This window comes from Bos mutus, chromosome 2, assembly GCF_027580195.1.
Source record: "Bos mutus isolate GX-2022 chromosome 2, NWIPB_WYAK_1.1, whole genome shotgun sequence".
NCBI classification, from domain to species: domain Eukaryota; kingdom Metazoa; phylum Chordata; class Mammalia; order Artiodactyla; family Bovidae; genus Bos; species Bos mutus.
Genome location: NC_091618.1, coordinates 101,359,054 through 101,378,087, shown reverse-complemented (window position 1 = coordinate 101,378,087; position 19,034 = coordinate 101,359,054). Strand labels below are relative to the sequence as shown.

General features: G+C 38.2%; 1 protein-coding gene and 1 pseudogene across 3 annotated transcripts in view; one reads left to right on the top strand and one right to left on the bottom strand.

The window, feature by feature from the left end:
• The window catches only part of SLC4A10 (solute carrier family 4 member 10), a 247,679-nt gene that overhangs the window by 65,142 nt on the left and 163,503 nt on the right, over positions 1-19,034 (bottom strand). The gene's annotated exons all lie outside the window — the stretch shown is intronic.
• Positions 14,238-14,922, top strand: LOC102267515 (ribulose-phosphate 3-epimerase pseudogene; annotated as a pseudogene).

The following is a 19,034-nucleotide window of genomic DNA, read 5'->3' as shown; positions in this document are numbered from 1 at the left end:
CTTTTGGTTAAGGCCATGAAAAAAATGTTGTGGGATCCCTTTGACAATTTTTGTACCTCAAGCAATGTAAGCCCTCCTGAATTCTCAATCCACTCAACATTTCTCAATTGGCTTCCCCCTCTCCTATGAAGTCTGTTTGTTAACTCCTCCTCTTTTATGTTGTAATAACCTTAACCCTGATACTCTTTTCTCCTCTGTCATTGATGAAGTCTCTCACAACTGCTTAATGCTGATGAATCAACTTCCTACTACTCATGATAATCTACAGGAAATTCATTTTGGCAATGCTGACTTCTCACTGATGGCTCTTATTTTAAAGGTAAAAATGGCATATATTAAGATGGCTATGCTATTGCAACTAACTGCCTTTAATATTTTTGAGGGAGCGTCTTTTCCTCTGAGTACTTTGGTCCCAAAGGCTGAATTATACACTCTTACACAGGGTTGTACTTTAACCAAGGGCAAAACTGTCAATATTTAGACTGACAATAGATATGCTTTCAGAGTAACTTTTGAAAGCAATAGCAATAGTATGCTTTCATGATTTTTTAATATTATGAAACAATATGGCTTCTTTACTTCCATTGGAAATAAAGTTTAACGTGGCCCCTATGATTAAGAATTAATGGATGCATTCCTTTTATTTGCCACTTTGTGAAAAGTAGATAAAGTATTAGTCACTCAGTCATATCTGACTCTTTGTGACTTCATGAACTATAGCTGTCAGGCTCCTCTGTCCATAGAATTCTCCAGGCAAGAATATTGAAGTTGGTAGCCATTCCCTTCTCTAGGGGATCTTCCTGACCCAGAGACTGAACCCGGGTCTCCTGCATTGCAGGCAGACTCTTTATCGTCTGAGTCACCAGGGGAGCCATCTGCCACCTTAGCTATCTATTATCAATATGCTGGGTCATTCTAAACTTGACTCTCTGAAAGCTAAGGGAAATTGCCTTGCTTACATTTTCACAAGGAATGCTGCCCTTAACGGAACTAACAGCAGAGAAACCTTTCCATGGTCCAAAGGGATATTTCTCCAAATGACAACTTAGAAAAACTGGCTAGAGAAGCCCAACAATTGACCTTGAAAAGGAAAGGCAAGATTAGAAATTCAAGAATTGTTGGTTTGATAAAAAGAGAAAGCTCTGGTTTGCACTAAATAACAATCTAGCCCTACTGGAGACTCTCAAATTCCCACTCCTCACCGCTGTAAATGCATTAAATCTCTGGTCTACTGACAAAATGATAGCCTTCATGAATTAATATTGGTAGGGAAACTTTAACAATGCCACAAAAAGTGCCTACTTTACTTGTTGGCTTGTCTGAAACACAACCCAGGGAAGCCTGTTTGTACTGTTCCTGGCCATTTTAAACCACCTAATTGACCATTTGAGGTCTGGCAAATGGAGTGATACAATTTCCTCTGTCTCACGAATATAAGTATGTTTTAGTCATGGTCTGTATGTTTTCACACTGGACTGAAGCTTTCTCTTGCAGACAAGCCACTGCCTCTTCTGAGGTTAAAGTTCTTTTGGAAAAGAGTATCCTCATCTAGGGAACTCCTCTTGAACTTCATAGTGATCTCATTTTACTAGTCAGGTACTTCAACAAGTCTGAACTGTTTGGCTTGTCTTACAACATTTTTACTGTGCATACCACCTCAGTTCTCTCGTTTAGCTGAATCCATGAATGGCATTGTGTGTGTGTGCTAAGTCACTTCAGTTGTATCCGCCTCTTTGCAACGCTATGGACTATAGCCTGCCAGGCTCCTCTGTCCATGGGGATCTTCCCCATCCAGGAATTGAACTCACCTGTCTTATATCTCCTGCATTGGCAGGCAGGTTCTTTACCACTAGCGCCACTTGGGAAGCCCATTAATAGCATTATTAAGACTCAGTTGGCAAATTTTGTAAAATTCCTCCAAATATATTGGCCAAAAGCATTGCTATTGGTCTTTTTAAATCTCAGATTCACCTCTTTTAGAATTCATAAATTCTCACTCTTTGAGACAGTCTCTGGATGCCCAATTCACTTGGCTCCTTGCCTCTTTTGAGCCATAACCGATGAAAGGCTGCTGCTGCTGCTGCTAAGTCGCTTCAGTCGTGTCCAACTCTGTGCGACCCCATAGACAGCAGCCCACCAGGCTCCTCCATCCCTGGGATTCTCCAGGCAAGAATACTGGAGTGGGTTGCCATTTCCTTCTCCAACACATTAATGCATGCTGAGTCGCTTCAGTCGTGTCCAAATCTGTATGGACAGCAGCCCACCAGGCTCCTCTGTCCACGGGATTCTCTAGGCAAGAATACTGGAGTGGGTGGCCATTCCTTCTCCAAACCAATGAAAGGAGATATTCCAATATTTCAAAGGCCTGATTACTTCTATTAAAAATGCAAAATATTTCAGTGGAGCAATCTTTTCATAGCTCACTCTCAGAAGACAAAGACCTTGAGCATCAGACCTTGAAATCTGAAGTTTTGTCATTGGAAAAAACACATCCAGAAGGACTCTCTTCAACCTTTCTGGAAAGGTTCCTATTAGGTTTTGCTAACTGAGCCTTGTGCTACCAAACTCCAGGGAACACTCTTGAGTTCACATGACACACCTAAAAAGCAAAAAATCCTAACTGGATTTTTCCAGAATTGAAGCAGATGACATCTGATGAGACATCTTTTCCAAGTTATACAAACCAGGCCCATTGGATATCTGTCACCACACCTTTGATGATGTCATATGTTCAGATGGTCTTCAATGTCTATGATTTTGATAACATGGACTTAGATAAAAAGTATCCAAGAGTTCTTCCTAGATCTCCTTGTTACTCAAATGTGACATAAATAGGTTTCAAATTTGCACATTTTCTTTCTAACCTGGGACACTATACTCAGGTAAGGTCCTTCCTTGTATTGAAGGACAAAAAACTGGTGAAACCAGAACACCTCTTTTTTTAACAAATTTATTTATTTTAATTGGGGGATAATTGCTTTAAAATATTGTGTTGGCTTCTGCCACATATCAACATGAAACAGCCATATGTAAAAATATGTCCCACACCTCTTGAACCTCCCTTACACTTCCCACCTTCCCACCCTCTAGGTTGTCACAGAGTATGGGTTTGAGCTCCCTGCATCATACAGGAAATTTCCACTGGCTATCTACTCTACACACGGTAATTCACGTTTCCATGCTATTCTCTCAATCCGTCCCACCCTCTCCTCCCTCACTGTGTCCACAAGTCTGTTTTCTATGTCTGTGTCTCCACCGCTGCCCTGCAAATGGGTTCACCAGGACCATCTTTCTAGATTTCATATATATGTGCTGATATATTTGTTTTTCACTTTCTCATTTACTTCACTCTGTATAATAGGCTCTAGGTTCATCTACCTCATTAAAACTGACTCAAATGCATTCCTTTGTGTGACTGAGTAATATGCCATTGTATATATGTACCACAACTTCTTTGTCTATTCCTCTGTTGATGGGTATGGGTTGCTTCCATTTCCTGGCTATTGTAAATAGTGCTGCCATGAATACTGGGTACATGTGTCTTTTTTAATTCTGCTTTTTTCAGGGTATATGCCCAGTAGTAGGATTGCTGGGTCATATGGCAGTTTTATTTCTAATTTTTTAAGGAATCTCCGTACGGTTCGTCATGGTGGCTGTATCATTTTACAGTCCTACCAACAGTGCAAGAGGTTCCCTTTTCTCCACACCCTCTCCAGCATTTATTGTTTGTAGACTTGTTGGTGATGACCATTCTGACTGATGTGAGGTGACACCTCATTGTAGTTTTGATTTGCATTTCTCTAATAATGAGCAATGCTTAGCATCTTTCCATGTGTTTGTTGCCTTCTCTATGTCTTTCTGGACAAATGTCTGTCTAGCTCTTTTGCTCACTTTTTGATTGAGTTGTTTTATTAGTCCTGAGCTACATAAGCTGCTTTTATATTTTGGAGATTAATCCTTTGTCAGTTGTTTCATTTATTATTATTTTATCCCATTCTGAGGGTTGTCTTTTCACTTTGTTTATAGTTTCCTTTGCTGTACAAAAGCTTATCTAAGTTCAATTCAGTTCAGTCCAGTCGCTCAGTTGTGTCCAATGCTTTGCGACCCATGGATTTCAGCATGCCAGGCCTCCATATCCATCACCAACTCCCGCAGTTTACTCAAACTCAAGTCCATTAGGTCAGTAATGCCATCCAACCATCTCATCCTCTGTCTTCCCCTTCTCCTCCCACCTTCAATCTTTCCCAGCATCAGGGTCTTTTCCAACGAGTCAGTTCTTCGCATCAGCTGGCCAAAGTATCAGAGCTTCAGCTTCAGCATCAGTCCTTCCAAGGAATATTCAGGACTGATTTCCTTTAGGATGGACTGGTTGGAGATCCTTGCAGTCCAAGGGACTCTCAAGAGTCTTATCCAACACCACAGTTCAAAAGCATCAATTCTTCAGCACTCAGCTTTCCTTATGGTCCAACTCTCACATCCATACACGACTACTGGAAAACTGATGCTTTGACTAGACAGACCTTTGTTGGCAAAGTAATGTCTTTGCTTTTTAATATGCTGTGTAGGTTGGTCATGGGAAATAGATGCGGAAACAGTGGAAACAGTGTCAGACTTTATTTTTGGGGGCTCCAAAATCACTGCAGATGGTGACTGCAGCCATGAAACTAAAAGACGCTACTCCTTGGAAGGAAAGTTATGACCAAGCTAGATAGCATATTCAAAAGCAGAGACATTATTTTGCCAACAAAGGTTTGTCTAGTCAAGGCTATGGATTTTCCTGTGGTCATGTATGCATGTGAGAGTTGGACTGTGAAGAAGGCTGAGCCCGCCGAAGAATTGATGCTTTTGAACTGTGGTGTTGGAGAAGACTCTTGAGAGTCCCGTGGACTGCAAGGAGATGCCACCAGTCCATTCTGAAGGAGATCAGCCCTGGGATTTCTTTGGAAGGAATGATGCTAAAGCTGAAACTCCAGTACTTTGGCCACCTCATGTGAAGAGTTGACTCATTGGAAAAGACTCTGATGCTGGGAGGGATTGGGGGCAGGAGGAGAAGGGGACGACAGAGGATGAAATGGCTGAATGGCATCACTGACTCGATGGACGTGAGTCTGAGTGCACTCTGGGAGTTGGTGATGGACAGGGAGGCCTGGCGTGCTGCGATTCATGGGGTCGCAAAAAGTCGGACACGACTGAGCGACTGAACTGAACTGAACTGTAGGTTGGTCATAACTTTTCTTTCAAGGAGTATGTGTCTTTTAATTTTATGGCTGCAATCACCATCTGCAGTAATTTTGAACCCCCCCAAAAATAAAGTATGTCACTGTTTCCATTGTTTCCCCATCTATTTGCCATGAAGTGATGGGACCAGATGCTATGATTTTAGTTTTCTGAATGTTGAACTTTAAGCCAACTTTTTCACTCTCCTCTTTCACTTTCATCAAGAGGCTCTTTAGTTCATCTTCACTTTCTGCCATAAAGGTGGTGTGCTCTGCATATCTGAGGTTATTGATAATTCTTCCAGCAATCTTGATTCCAGCATGTGCTTTATCCAGCCCAGCATTTCTCATGATGTACTCTGCATAGAAGTTAGAAAAGCAGAATGACAATATACAGTCTTGACGTACTCCTTTTCCTATTTGGAACCAGTCTGTTGTTCCATGTCCAGTTCTAATTGTTGCTTCCTGACCTGCATACAGATTTCTCAAGAGGCAGGTCAGGGAGTCTGGTATTCCCATCTCTTTCAGAATTTTCCACAGTTTGTGGTGATTCACACAAAGGCTTTGGCATAGTCAATAAAGCAGAAATAGATGTTTATCTGGAACTCTCTCACTTTGTCGATGATCCAATGGATGTTGTGTCAACCTGTCAACCTCTGGTTCCTCTGCCTTTTTAAAATCCAGCTTGAAAATCTGGAAGTTCATGGTTCATGTACTGTTGAAGCCTGGCTTGGGGAATTTTGAGCATTACTTTGCTAGCGTGTGAGATGAGTGTAATTGTTTGGTAGTTTGAGGATTCTTAGCCATTGCCTTTCTTGGGGATTGGAATGAAAACTGGCCTTTTCCAGTGCTGTGGCCACTGCTGAGTTTTCCAAATTTGCTGCCATATTGAGTGCAGCACTTTCACAACATCATCTTTTAGGACTTGAAACAGCTCAACTATTGAAATTCCATCACCTCCACTGGCTTTGTTCATAGTGATGCTTCCTAAGGCCCACCTGACTTCACATTCCAGAATGTCTGACTCTAGGTCAGTGATCATACCATCATGATTATCTGCGCCGTGAAGATCTATTTTGTATAGTTCTTCTGTGTATTCTTGCCACCTTTTCTTAATATCTTCTGCTTCTGTTAGGTCCATAACTTTTCTGTCCTTTATCGAGCCCATCTCTGCATGAAATGTTCCCTTGCTATCTCTAATTTTCTTGAAGAGACCTTTAATGTTTCCCATTCTATTGCTTTCCTCTATTCTTTGTACTGATCACTGAGGAAGGCTTTCTGATCTCTCCTTGCTATTCTTTGGAACTCTGCATTCAAATGGGTATATCTTTCCTTTTCTCCTTTGCTTTTCACTTCTCTTTCTCAGCTATTTGTAAGGCCTCCTCAGACAGCCATTTTGCGTTTTTGCATTTCTTTTTCTTAGGGATGGTCTTGATCCCTGTCTCCTGTATAATCTCACGAACCTCCATCCATAGTTCTTTAGGCACTCTGTCTAACAGATCTAATCCCTTGAATCTATTTGTCACTTCCCCTGTACAATCATAAGGGATTTGATTTAGGTCATACCTGAATGGTCTAGTGGTTTCCCCTACTTTCTTCAGTTTAAGTCTGCATTTCACAATAAGGAGTTCATGATCTGAGCCACAGCAGCTCCCAGTTTTGTTTTTGCTGACTGTATAGAGCTTCTCCATCTTTGGCTGCAAAGAATATAATCAATCTGACTTTGGTATTGACCATCTGGTGATGTTCATGTGTAGAGTCTTTTCTTGTGCTGTTGGAAGATGGTGTTTGGTATGACCAGTGCATTCTCTTGGCAAACTCTATTAGCTTTTCCCCTTCTTCATTCCATATTCCAAGGCCAAATTTGCCTGTTACTCCAGGTGTTTCTTGACTTCCTACTTTGGCATTCCAGTCCCCTATAATGAAAAGGACATCTTTTTTGGGTGTTAGTTCTAAAAGGTCTTGTAGGTCTTCATAGAACCGTTCAACTTCAGCTTCTTTAGTGTTACTGGTTGGGGCATAGGCTTGGATTACCGTGATACTGAATGGTTTGCCTTTGAAATGAATAGAGATCATCCTGTCATTTTTGAGATTGCATCCAAATACTGCATTTTAGACTCTTTTGTTGACTATGATGGTTACTCCATTTCTTCTAAGGGATTCTTGCCCACAGTAGTAGATATAATGGTCATCTGAGTTAAATTCACCCATTCCAGTCCATTTTAGTTTGCTGATTCCTAAAATGTTGATGTTCACTCTTGCCATCTCCTGTTTGACCACTTCCAGTTTGTCTTGATTCATGGACCTAACATCCCAGGTTCCTATGCAATATTGTTCTTTACAGCATTGGTCTTTGCTTCTATCACCAGTCACATCCAAAACTGGGGTTGTTTTTGCTTTGGCTCTGTCTCTTCATTCTTTCTGGAGTTATTTCTCCACTGTTCTCCAGTAGCATATTGGGCACCTGGGGAGTTCATCTTTCAGTGTCTTATCTTTTTGCCTTTTCGTACTGTTCGTGGGGTTCTCAAGGCAAGAATACTGAAGTGGTTTGCCATTCCCTTCTCCATTGAACCACATTTTGTTAGAACTCTCCACCATGATCCATCCATCTTGGGTAGCCCTACATGGCATGGCTCATAATTTCATTGAGTTAGACAAAGCTGTGGTCCATGTGATCAGAACAGTTAGTTTTCTGTGATTGTGGTTTTCAGTCCATCTGCCCTCTGATGGAGAAGGATAAGAAGTCTATGGAAGCTTCCTGATGGAAGAGACTAACTTGGGGGAGACTGGGTCTTGTTCTGATGGGCGGGGCCATGCTCAGTAAATCTTCAATTTTCTCTTGATTTTTTTCTGTTAGTTAAGTTTAATTAGATCCCACTTGTTTATTTTTGCTTTTATTTCCATTACTCTTGATGGTAGGTCATAGAGGATCTTGCTGTGACTTATATCAAACAGTGCAGAAAACCTGACTCTTGACCAGCAGTATTTTCAGAGGAAGATACTGATCAAAAGGAGAAAATGTAAAAAACCAATAAACAGAAACCTCAACAAAATAGGGTCAGGAGACCAGAAAGTGAAGCTCTCATGTCCTATCACAACAGCAGAGCCCAACAGAGAGAAGAAAAGGTTTGTTTTTTTTCCAGGCAAGAATTCATCCAATGAGAGACTTCAGAACTTGGCCAATGGAAAGCCATGGACTATTGGGTTACTATGGCTTTCCCAATTTCCTTTCCACTCTATAAAAGAGTTCTCTCCGTTTTTTCACGGGTCCTGTACATGGCTTGCCATGGTTTCAGATCCCAAATTGAAATTCTTTGCTGATCCTGAATAAACCCATTTTTTTCTAGAGAAATAACTTGCAGTCTATTTAAGTCAATACAAAGTAGAAAGTAAAGAGAATTATCTACAACCTGTGGAGACAGAAATAGAAGTATGTTACTTGTGGTTACTTGTTTATTTATAGTTAACCAAGGTTATGGGAATAATGGAACTTAAGATATGATAGAATTATTTTGGAAGGAGAGACAGTGCAACAAGAAAGGCTGGGTGTGGGAACAGAAAAGGAATTAAATCCATACGCATAACAGCAAAAGTAAATGAGTCACATTTAATATTGGTAAACAAAGAAATAGTAATATAAGCATATTATTTAGAGAAATTAGGTAACACCAAAATAAACACAAATCTAGATTAAAAGTGTTGTCTTTCAGTGAGCTGGTGCTTTGATTATAATCTTTCTTTACTATTTGTATTTTTCAGGGTATATATGGATTATTTTGATAACAATAAAATGTATCTGAAAAAATATGTTTCCCCTTGTGGAAGCTCTAAATTTACTTTCTTATTTCAATGTGTAAAAATTATCTTGAGGTCCCTCTTGTATTTAGTTTTATCTTTTTTCAGTTCAGTTCAATTCACTCGCTCAGTTGTGTCCAACTCTTTGCGACCCCATGAACTGCAGTACGCCAAGCCTCCCTGTCCATCACCAACTCCTGGAGTTCACTCAAACTCTCATCCATCGAGTCGGTGATGCCATCCAGCCATTTCATCCTCTGTCGTCCCCTTCTCCTCTTGCCCCCAATCCCTCCCAGCATCAGAATCTTTTCCAATGAGTCAGCTCTTCGCATGAGGTGGCCAAAATACTGGAGTTTCAGCTTCAGCATCAGTCCTTCCAATGAACACCCCGGACTGATCTCCTTTATGATGGACTTATTGGATCTCCTTGAAGTCCAAGGGACTCTCAAGAGTCTTTTCCAACACCACAGTTCAAAAGCATCAATTCTTCAGCGCTCAGCTTTCTTCACAGTCCAACTCTCACATCCATACATGACTACTGGAAAAACCATAGCCTTGACTAGATGGACCTTTGTTGGCAAAGTAATGTCTCTGCTTTTGAATATGCTATCTAGATTGGTCATAACTTTCCTTCCAAGGAGTAAGCGTCTTTTAACTTCATGGCTGCAGTCACCATCTGCAGTGATTTTTGAGCCCCCCAAAATAAAGTCTGACACTGTTTCCATTGCTTCCCCATCTATTTCCATGAAGTGATGGGACCAGATGCCATGATCTTAGTTTTCTGAATGTTGAGCTTTAAGCCAACTTTTTCCCTCTCCACTTTCACTTTCATCAAGAGGCTTTCTAGTTCCTCTTCACTTTCTGCCATAAGGGTGGTGTCATCTGCATATCTGAGATTATTGATATTTCTCCCAGAAATCTTGATTCCAGCTTGTGCTTCTTCCAGTCCAGCGTTTCTCATGATGTACTCTGCATATAAGTTAAATAAGCAGGGTGACAATATACAGCCTTGACGTACTCCTTTTCCTATTTGGAACCAGTCTGTTGTTCCATGTCCAGTTCTAACTGTTGCTTCCTGACCTGCATATAGGTTTCTGAAGAGGCAGGTCAGGTGGTCTGGTATTCCCATCTCTTTCAGAATTTTCCACAGTTTGTTGTGATCCACACAGTCAAAGGCTTTCTCTCTTTAAAATATTCAAAAGTTTTGCAAACATGGGGAAACCATTCTAGTATTTCTCTTACATTATACTCAGATTGATCAGAATTATATTCTCAAGTTATTTGGATTGTTTTCAACTTATAATTATTTTGAACATCAACTAATTTTAAAGTTATTATCTTCAGCAGTATCTGTCCCTGTTGGCTTTTAAAACAGGTTATTTCTCAATGCCATTTTCACTGTAATTCAAAGCTTACTGATTATATGATAAAGAAACATGTTAAATTTGCTTTCTGGTGAGTAACGTATCCATTTGTTAAGATTCTGAGATAAACAATGCTTAAATTTTCATTAACATTTCTTTTGACACCTTGAAAAATTATGTTTTGAGATTTTATGTAAGAATCTCTACAATAATGTCAGAGTTAGCATTTACTTGCAATCAAACTTTTTATGAATTTTAGTTTATAAAAGCTGCCTCACTTATTTTTCTGTGTAGAATAAGCATTGTAGAAATACTAAAAACATAAATTACTTGCGGATATTGAATACAGGACAGTTTTGTGGTGGTCTGTGTATGAGATAATTTGTATACCACTTCAAATCCTATCAGCTACACCTCTTCTTCCAGCCTGTGCTGCAGTGACCAATTCTTTATGGATTTCAACAGCTCACTTTCAAGTGCAATGCTTTGATGCCTTTCTTCAGGTTGCATCACATATCTTACTTCCTACTCTTACACTTCTGCCATCCTTAACCAATGGGCTACAAAGGCTGATAGATATATGCTTCCCCTTTTCATCCCCAGGGAAAACAATTGTGAGCTGAATTTCATAAGCCTTCAAATCAAGCATCACTCACCTATACTTTTAACCAATGCAGTAACACAATTTCTTACCAGCTTTATCTCTTTCCCAATATTACTGTATTAGCCTACTCAGGCTGCCATAATAAAATGCCATAGACTGAGTGGTTTAAACAATATAAATATATTTTCTCACAGACCTAGAGGCTGCAAGTCCAAGACCAGGGTGCCAGCATGGTTGAGTTCTGAAGACACTCTTCTGGCTTGCAGAAGACCATTTTCTCCCTGTGTCCTTACATGGCAGAGAAAGATAAGAGCACTTCCCCCCTCCTTACAAGCATACAACTGATCAGATTTGGGCCCCACTCTTATTACCTTATTTAATCTTGATTATTTTCTGAGACACTGTCTCCAAACACAGTCACTGGGAGTTAGGGCTTCAAAATATGAATTCTGAAGGGACATAATTCAGTCCACAGCAATCACACTTTTAATGTTCTTCACCCCTGCTCCTTAAGATCAATTAACCTTCAAGGAAGCCTCTGACTTAGGCTATGCTTTCAGGGGAACTGAGGTTACAGTATGTTTTGTTCTATATGTGTGATAACAGAAAAAAAGGATTCATAGAAAGTGCAGTCATGAGGAATTTTTCACAATGCTTAATTAATTCAATAAAAAGGTAATGAGTATCATGCAAGACACCATGCTAAGTGAAAGTTGCTCAGTTGTGTCCAACTCTTTGCGGCCCTATGGGCTACATAGTCCAAGGAATTCTCCAGGCCAGAATACTGGAGTGGGTAGCTGGTCCCTTCTCCAGGGGATCTTCCCAATTCAGGGATTGAACCCAGGTCTCCCACATTGCAGGTGGATTCTTTACCAGCTGAGCCACAGGGAAGCCCATGCTAAGACACCATGCTAAGTGTAGTATTAAATAAGAGACATGATCCTAGTGTTTTTTTTTTTTTTAATGCAGAAGAGAAATACAACACAGTCAATTATAATTATATAAAGACATTTGCGAAATGTACTATGAAGAGGTCTAGGTTGCTAAAAAAGTAAATAAAAGGAGAGCCACACTTTGAGTCTGGATACTCAAAGAAAACTTTAAGAAAACAAGGTTTAAGTTGAGGTCTAAAAGATTAACAAAATTTAGTAAGAAATGGTGTGGACACAGTGGTGGGGGTGGGGGATCGGGGGTGGTGGACTAGAGACAGCAAAAAGCAGGTAGAAAGGCTGAGTCAGGAGCAGACATGCACAGGGAGGTTAGCATAGCTGAAACAGAAGGGTAGTCAGGAAGAGATGAGGGGTGGGACTGTGGCATAAGCAAGGCCCAGACTGTATGAACTGAGCATTGAAGGTCCTAGTAAGTTCTCTGAATGCTAAAATGAGAACTGTAGGAAGCCTTTGAAGGATTTTGTGAAAGATTTGTTTATCCCATTGTTACTGTGGTTTTTGTAATGTATGTTGGTTATGCAGCCCTCATTTACAGTACTTAAAATCATTCGTTGAAAAGATCAGATCTAGGCATACATAGATTAATTGTAGCTCAAGCTCTCAAGAAATGACATTAAAGGGAAGTACTCAGGTCACTGAGAGGTCTTACAAGAAGAGTCAGTGGACATAGCAGGGAACTGTGGTAGGAAAGGTCCTTCATCTGGCATTCACCAAGTGAAGATTAGGACTCAGATCAGGTGAGCTACTACAGATGCCTAACCCATGTTACCCAAGACATGATTTCTGGGTCCCAGGTTGAGAGCCAAGGACAAATTCTAATATGAAAAACCTTTCTACTCTTAATGAAGATACCCAGACACTGGCCTGGGAACAAAAAAATTAACAATAGAGCTCCAAGTAGCATGTCCATAGTGTGAAGTAATATGACTACATTTTTTTTTTTAAAAAATGTGTGTTTAGTTGTGTTTGACTCTTTGTCCCATTGGAATGTAGCCCACCAGGCTCCTCTGTCCATGGGATTTTTCAGGCGAGAATACTGGAGTGGGTTGCCATTTCCTTCTCCAGGGGATCTTCCCAACCCAGGGATCAAACCCACGTCTCTTATATCTCTTGCATTGCAGGCAGATTATTTACCTGCTGAGCCATCAGGGAAGCCCTAAAAAAAAAAAAATAGTAAAAGAAAAAAAAATTTTCCACACTGATCGTGAATCCTCCTCTAAATGGAGGCTTAGAGATTACACTTATGGTAGCTTCCAGAAATTATCCATGGTGTCTACAAATGTCTTGTCTTAAATCTCTTGCTCCAATTTTATAGTTGTGCTAGGATTAGATTAGGTGAAAAAGCAAGACTTGCAGGTATACAAATGTCTTGCTGCTGTCCTGCTCATACATATATGAACTTGCCAACATCTGTCTTTAAGGCAGTTCACTAGTAAGTGGTAATGTACTTCTATGATTGGAAATTCCTCCAAATGAATCTTTGTTACTTTGCCTCAAAAAAAAAAAAAAAAAAAAAAAAAAAAAATGGCCTAATACTACAGGAACTTTATGGGAAAAATCTGGGAAAATACTTTTATATTCAGAAAACTTGATAAATTTATTGATGACAAAAGAAAACTAAAGTGCAAAATAAAGAAAATATGCCAAATGTCTTACAGGAGAATACAGTAAGAAAGAACTAGCATTATAGTAACTGTATGCATTAAACATACATCTAACATAAATATACATGCATATATATATATAACACAGAATTTTATTTGAAAGAAAGTTGGGAACAAAAACATTAGCTAGCCATTTGATCCCATTTATATCACTAAATCAGAGGACAGGGAAGCTTGGCGTGTTGTAGTTCATGGGGTCGCAAAGCATTGGACATGACTTAGCGATTGAACAACAACAGCAAGACACTAACAAACAGCTCATCCATGGATATTTCAGGTTATTTATGTGCATATTTTACAAAAATCACTAAATTAGTCAACTCTTCTGTTAACTTACCCCACTAAAGCAACAAAAGCCAAGCAAACTATTAGTTCTGACTCATTTGAATAATAGGCAAATATATTTAGGACCTAATTGTTAGTAAAATAAATTCTTTAAAGCTATAACTCATGCCCTTTACACTGGGGAAAATTAATCATTACTTCAAATGAAAATTTAGTCCTTGTTCAAAAATGAAAGTATTTACTGGTCGTTGTTCAAAGATTAAAGTATTAATTAGTACATTTTAAAAGAAGAAGAAATCAGGATAAAGCCTTCATCTTACTGGAAGACTCATGTAAGTTGGCTCCTGGGAACCAGGATCATGATACCTAGCTATGAGATTGACCCATCCATCTTCAGTAGCAACCTGGTCAATTCAGGGGCTGAAAATCTCTAAATGCTGGCCTCTGAGGCTGATTATCTGCACCTGGATACAACAGATGGGTATTTTGTTCACAGTACTTTTGGCCACCCTATGGTAGCGTCTCCAAAAGCGGCGAGGACAGGATCCTTTCTTTGACATGCACAGGATGGTTTCTAGGCTGGAAGAGTAGGTAAAGCCAATGGCTATAATAGGAGTCAATCCATATATACAAGAACCCAGGGGCTTTCATTGAAGACATTTGGGGCAATGAGATAAAGGTTGGACTTGCCATCAAACAAGGAACTACAGTTGAGTATTCGGTACCATGGGCTAATCAGATAGACATGGTCTTGGATAAGACAGTTGAATCTGGATTTTGAGGGTAGAAGTTTACTGAAGATATGATACCAAAGTCTGTTGGTTGAGAACACAGTTCCTGTCTTTTGGCAGACAGGTTAATGGTAAAACAGATCATGATACTCTCCATAACTATACAAAAACGGTGGCTAACATGATTGTGTCTGTCAGTGATATTATAAGGAATGAAGACCCCATATTCATGATAAACCTATTAAGATATACTTTCTCAAGAAGCTGCTCAGAAAAATTCTCTTCACAGCTGAGATTTCAAGGAGTACAATGAAATTTCTGTTTCTGTTCATGAAATTTCCCTTTTATTGGAAAATGAGAATGTTGACTACCAAGCCATATTGCATGAAGCTGTACTGCTTTCCTAGGCAATTATTCACTCCAATGATTAAAACCTACTGTGCAAAATGTTCTAAGAGATTAGAAACTGGGCTGCACACCTACATTTTCAATGATGGAATTTAAAGATTGTTGTTGTTCAGTCACTAAGTCATGTCCTCCTCTTTGCAACTCCATGGACTGTAGCATACCTTGCTCCTCTGTCCTCCACTATCTCCTGGAGTTTGCTCAAATTCATGTCCATTGAATCAGTGAAGCAATCCAACCATTTCTAACCAAATTTAAAGATTAGAGTACTAAATATGATCCAGTAATTCCACTCCTGGGCATGTATCTGGAGAAAATATAGCCCGGACATGGAAGCATTTCATAAACAGAGGAACGGATCAAGATGTGATACATACATTCAATGGAATATTACTCAATCCTTAAAAAGAATGAAATGATGCCATCTGCAGCAACATGGATAGACCGAGAGATTGTTATACTGAGTAAAGTAAATCACACAGAGAAAGACAAATATCATGATTTCACTTATATGTGGAATCTTAAAAAAATGTTAATGAACTTATTTACAAAACAGAAATAGAGTCACAGATGTAGAAAAGAAACTTATGGTTACCAAAGGGGAAGAGAAGAGGGATAAATTAGGAGGTTAGGATTGACATACCCACTGCTATACATAAAACAGATAACTTAGTAAGGACTATGGTGTAGCCCTGGGAACTCTACTCAATACTCTGTAATGATCTACATTGGAAAAGAATCCAGAAAAGAATGGATATATGCATTTGTATAATTGATTCACTTTGCTATACAGCAGAAATTAACACAACATTGTAAATCAACCATACACCAATAAAAATTAATTTAAAAAAATAAAGATTAGGACACTGAAATACCCTATTTTTCCTGGGAGGCTTCATTTTTATAAAGAGTAAAAATATAGCTGTCTTAAGATTATAAACAGAAACGTATCTTAATGCCTAAAGAAGGCATGTTAGCTATTATGAAGAAAATTATTTTTCTGCATTTATGGAAAGAATTTTCTGTTGTTTCCCATCTGTTAGCCAAAAGCAATGAAGTCCTTATGTTTCTCCTGTTTCATCACTTGTGATTTGATAAAATGAGCAAAATAAAACTAATGAAAACTATAAGCTTGAATCTGGCAGGGATGGCATGCTATATTCCTTTTGCATCTAAAACATCTATTCTTTTCCCTTCTTACTGTGTAGTCAAATACACAAAAACTATTTTAAAAACGTGTGAAGCCCAGGGGTTTTCAGGTGATCTGCTCTAAAATATAAGCACAACTTTATCTGGGTGTTTTCTTTGCTAGCTTTGCTGAAGGAGCAGATTATTCAGTGACTTTTGTCACCTTCTTAATGCTACCTACCATAAAATATTAAATAATCCTGTTGCCTTAGTTCTGAGTACAAAGAAAAGTAATATTGAACTAAATCTTGACTCTGTCCTTTAGGTCTATTTGACCTCTGAAAATCACACATCTTTGAGCTTTTATTAACTATTATATATCAAGTGTATTTTAACAATTGTGCAGGATCATGTTGAGCCTTAAAAGAAGTACCATAACACAAGTAAAACTTTCAGTACTATTCCTAAGAATTTAGCAGATGCTTAATACAAAGTAGCTATCATTTTATAAGTTTATGTCATGAGTTATAAAGTACTTTGGTATAATTGAATTAAATTTGTAAATCATTCTTACAACTGCTAGGACAGGTACTTTTGTCCCCATTTAAAAATAAGAAACTAAATCTCACCAGCAGTCTAGTACCATGGAAAGGCTCTAGTAGGGCATAGGATTTTTGGTCTGTACTCTTTTAAAGATGGAACCCATAGGCAACACATCCCAGCAAAATAAAGACCATGTGACAAGCCCACAGCTAATGTCATACTTAATGGCAAAAAAATTGAAAGCATTTCTTCCAAGATCAGGAATAAGACAAGAATGCCCACTCTTGCCACCTACATTCAAGGTAGTATCAGAAGTCTTAGCCACAGCAACCAGACAGAAAATGAAATAAAAGGAATCCAAACTGGAAAGGTAGTAATTAAACTGTCACTGTTTGCAGATGACATGATATTATACATAGAAAACTCTACAGACACCACACACACACACATACACACACACACAAACTAGAACTAATCAATGAATTGATCAAATTGCAGGATATAAAATTAATGTACAGAAATCTCTTACATTTCTGTATACTAACAATGAGAACCATCAGAAAGAGAAATTTAAAAAAATAATCCCATTTACAATTACATCAGAAAAAAGAAAATACCTGGGAATAAATCTAACTAAGGAGGTAAAAGACCCGCATTCAGAAAAAAACTATTAAGACACTGAATAAAGAAACCAAACTCAATACAAAAAAAGATGAAAATACATACCATGTTCAGGGACTGGATGAATTAATATTGTTAAAATGATTAAACTACCTAAGGTAATCTACAGATTTAATGCAATCTCTATCAAAATACCAATGCCATTTTTCACAGAACTAGAAAAAATAATTCTAAAATTTGTATGAAAACAAAAAGACCCTGAACAGCTAAAACAGTTTTAAGAAAGAACAAAATTGGAGGTTCACACCTTCTGATTTCAAACTATACTACAATGGTACAGTAATCAAAATGGTATCAAAAACAGAAACATAGTTCAATAGAATAAAGTGGAGAGCCCAAAAATGAACTCATATGGGCATTAATCTATGATGAAAAAGGCAAGAATATACAATAGAACAGGTAGCCTCTTCAGTATTGGTGTTGAGAAGGCTAAACAGCTACATACAAAAGAATCAAACTGGACTATTTTCTAACACTATGTAAAAAAATAAACTCAAAATGGATTAAAGACATGTAAAACTTTAAAGAATAAACATTCTAGAAGAAAACATAGGTGGCAGCCTCTTAGATAATGGTCTTATCAAATAAACAAATGGGACCATATCAAACCAAAAAAAACCCCAAAAAACAACAATTGTGCACAGCAAAGGAGCTATCACCCAAATGAAAAGTCCGCTTACTGAATGGAAATAGGCATTTACAAATGATATATCCAATAAGGGGTTAATATCCAAAATATACAAAGAACTCATACAACTCAACGTCAAATAAACAACCCAACTAAAAAATGGGCAAAGAGTATGAAGAGACATTTTTCCAAAGAAGATATAGTGATGACTAATAGGCACATGAAAAGATGCTCAATATCACCAATCATCAGAGGAAAGCAAATAAAAACCACAGTGAGATACTACCTCACATCTGTCAGAATGACTCTTCTCAAAATCACAACAAATAATAAGCATCAGCGAGAATGAAGAGAAAGGGAATCCTCATGCTCTGTTGACAAGGATGTGAACTGGTACAGTCACTATGAAAACAATATAGAGATTCCTCAAAAAACTAAAAATAGAACTGACCTAAACTTGAAATCAATGGAATAAGGTAATTAATGGGTTGAAAGAAAACCCTTGGCAACCCAGAACTCTATAACTAGTCATATATTCATCACAAATAAAGGTGAAATAGTGAAGGTGATCAAAAGGTACAAACTTCTAGTTAGAAGATGAATTCTGGGAATGTAATATACAGCATGGGGATATTGTTAACAATGCTGTATTGCATATTTGAAAGTTGCTAAGGGGACAGATATTAAAATTTCTCAAAAAAAAATATTCACTATGTGTGGTGATGGATGTTATTATTAAATTTACTGTGATGATGATTTTACAATATAATATATATCATTAAATCATTATGGTATATACCCCCCAAAATGGAGCCCATGTAAGGTGAGGTGGGCAAAGGAAGCTTTTTTACTTAACATCGTCTTATTTCTAGTTTAATTTTATTCTGTAAAGGAACCAAATGGCTAGGAATATTCTAGAACTATGAATATTGTCCCTAATGATATATATTTTATTATTCCAGAGTAGATTAGGAGATAACAGGGTACATATTTAATCCATAAACCATAGTATTTATAACTATGTTCTAAATTATAATTAG